Below are 3,706 nucleotides of genomic sequence, written 5' to 3' on the forward strand. Positions count from 1 at the left end.
GTGTGTGTGTGTGTGTGTGTGTGTGTGTGTGTGTGTGTGTGTGTGTGTGTGTGTGTGTGTGTGTGAGAGAGAGAGAGAGAGAGTCTGTGAGAGTGTGAGTTTTGTGTTTCTGCCCCTGCCGTTCCCGCACAAGGTTGTAACACTTTAATTCATAAATGTGATCTAACAAATTCAATGGGCAAATATTAACCATATATGCTGTTTATATTGCTTGTAATTGGGATGAAGTAAACATCTGTTGAGTATTTTAACTTACATTTTTTGATTGTGTTGAATTAAAAAGCCAAAAAATGCAGTGGGTCCACCAGACCCACAAACATAACAGCAACTCTTTTAAATGTCACTTTATGGCATTACACAAAAACATGTCTTCCCCTTCACTAAAAAAACAACAACAACACCACAAACTTTTATTCTCTTGATCCCATCCTATGGATCTGCTTGAAATCTACTGCCCAATTTTCAAAGTTAGGTTACTACAGCTTATTAAGTTAATGATGATCACCATTTTTATATCAACAGAACTCATCAAATTGATGTTGGCAACTTAAAACATTTAATTAAATGAATCAATAAGAATTGTAAGGATGAAATAACCTCAGATACTATGATCTCCTGTGAAACAGACAATACAAACATTCACAGGCATCTCCGAGACACCCCACAGAGTGGAGGTGCAGGAAACCTCCTTCCCTTCTGTCTATTTGTTTCTTTTTAAATCCCTTCATTGATTTAAAATATGATTTAAAATATTTTCAAAAATGATTACATGAAAATGCCAATGCAAGTGAACTAACAGAACTAACAGGTATCATTTGAAATGTTTCAGTGTGACTGGTACAATGGTCTCATTCCTACAGAAGTAAACTAAAAGGTAATAAAGATTTGAAGATTTAGTGATATTTTGCTTACTATAATGGGTGTGCCCTCTCCCAGGGTCTTTCATGAAAATTACCTTCTGTTCACATTGAGGTGTAAACTACCCAGGTCTGGGACCTGCTTAATGCAAATTCCAATTGTTTGTACATGCCTCCTTTTGGGGGATGTTTTATCTTGGTTGTGTATTTAAAAGAATGCAGCAAAAAGGTTGGGGCGATTCTGCAGCCAGAATGATTTGATGTCTTGTATTGATTTGATATCTTTGAATTGACTATGTAATTGGCATAATACATACCTGACTGATAATAAATTGTTACATTTGATTTTATTCTGACTTACTCTGAAATTATTGACTCTAGTAGATTACATCGTATCCTTGTTACCGCATTTCCTGCATCAGGTTAGTAACAGACTACAATTCAGTTGAGATGGAGCATAGGGCACACCAACTGTATCTTTAGAGATCTGTCTAACACTTGGTATTAGTACAAGTGTACTTAGACTGTAAGGGCTAAAAGGGAATTTCTGTTTAGGTCAACTGGATGTTGTTCAACCAACCTAAATAGGGTGAGCCCAACCTCTGTTTACTGCAATGTTACACTAGCTAAGTGTACATGTGAATCCATGGCATGACCAAACCAAAGCTAATATTAGAGAAAGTAATTTTGGTCGGCTTGGTCCTGACCTCTGACTAGAGATAGTCTTGCTTTATTCAAGTGTGTACAGATATATGGAGACTAAACAAACATACTTTTAGAATGAGCAAGCATAGGAGCGGCCATCTAAAGTATTAGCCAATTACCTCTGTCTAATAACCAAAACTGACGAGAATGTGACCGTAAGATACGCTAACGACTGAAGCGATATCTTTGAGTGACATGAGCACCCGAATGAACGAGTAATATGAATGAATAAATAGAATAATCAGATGTCTAGATAAATTATCCTATAAATGATCAATAATAATTGACATTATAACTCAAATGCGAGGTCATAATAAAATGGAGTCAGATTAGAATTGAACTTAAATTGAATAACTTTGCGCGCTGAAAAGACCGAACACGCAAGAAACCTTCAACCACCACTGGAAACCTTCCTTGGGCCAAGTGCGTGGACCTTACAGAATTTTTAACTTGCCATTTTTAAGTTGTGGTAACAGGCCCCCTGAATAATTTTTTAGAGTGTTCTGACATTTCTTCTAGTATGTCCTTCAAACACTTAATTTTTCTCAATAGAATGTCTGTGGGTTCATTCAAACCTTCATTTAGTTAGCCATCTTTCTGCCTGTACTGTATTGTAGCCTACATTGTTAACAAATAAGAGAATATGAAACATTATATCAGATCCTATTAAAAAGGCAATATTTTTAACAGGTTGCTTCTCCCAAAAGGAAAATTCTGTCATCAATTGATCACCCTCATGTTGTTTCAAACCCATAAGACTTTTGATCATCTTTGAAACACAAATGAACATACGCAAGAAACCTTCAACCACCACTGGAAACCTTCCTTGGGCCAAGTGCGTGGACCTTACAGAATTTTTAACTTGCCATTTTTAAGTTGTGGTAACAGGCCCCCTGAATAATTTTTTAGAGTGTTCTGACATTTCTTCTAGTATGTCCTTCAAACACTTAATTTTTCTCAATAGAATGTCTGTGGGTTCATTCAAACCTTCATTTAGTTAGCCATCTTTCTGCCTGTACTGTATTGTAGCCTACATTGTTAACAAATAAGAGAATATGAAACATTATATCAGATCCTATTAAAAAGGCAATATTTTTAACAGGTTGCTTCTCCCAAAAAGGAAAATTCTGTCATCAATTGATCACCCTCATGTTGTTTCAAACCCATAAGACTTTTGATCATCTTTGAAACACAAATGAACATCAATTTAATGAAACCTGAGAGGTTTCTGTCCCTTCTTTGAAAGAACATTCCACCAAATTTTTGACATTTGTGACCCTGAACCACAAAACCAGTCTTAAGTCGCTGGGGTATATTTGTAGCAATAGCCAAAAATACATTGTATGGGTCAAAATTATTGATTTTTCTTTTATGCAAAAAATCATTAGGATATTAAGTAAAGATCATGTTCCATGAAGATATTTTGTAAATTACCTACTGTAAATATATTAAAACTTAATTTGTGATTGGTAATATACATAGCTAAGAACTTCATTTGAACAACTTTAAAGGCAATTTTCTCAATATTTTGAGTTTTTTGCACCCTCAGAGTCCAGATATTCAAAAAGTTGTATCTCAACCAAATATTGCCCTATACTAACAAACCATACATCAATGGAAAGCTTATTTATTCAGCTTTCAAATTATGCATAAATCTCAATTTCGAAAAAATTGACCCTTATGCTTTTGTGGTCCAGGGTCACATTTCAGAAAGGCATGGTAAAAGAAATCCATATTAACTGCACTGTAAGAAACTGACTGTGAAATTCACAGTAATTAACTGGCAGCAAGTGACAAGTAACTTACTGTATAAAAAACACAGTAATTAACCAGCAGCAAGTGACAAGTAACTTACCGTAGAAAAGAACTACAGTAATTAACTGGCAGCTAGTGACAAGTAACTTACTGTAGAAGAAATAACTATATTTTCTCTGTTTTCATTTACAGTAGCAACCATGTAACTGTAAAGTAAAACTCACTAATTTGCAAGTGCAATCTTGTTTTTCTTTTTTTTTCGTGCTTATTACACAGGACAGTGTAGCGATTGGTGGGGAATGTGATCGGCAAAGGACCTTAAGCCAGGAATCGAACAAGTGTCACCAGAGACACAGTTGCACTATATGTCAGTGCGCTAACCACTAGAC

Source organism: Sinocyclocheilus grahami, unplaced genomic scaffold, assembly GCF_001515645.1.
Source record: "Sinocyclocheilus grahami isolate Dianchi unplaced genomic scaffold, SAMN03320097.WGS_v1.1 scaffold255.1, whole genome shotgun sequence".
Classification (NCBI taxonomy): domain Eukaryota; kingdom Metazoa; phylum Chordata; class Actinopteri; order Cypriniformes; family Cyprinidae; genus Sinocyclocheilus; species Sinocyclocheilus grahami.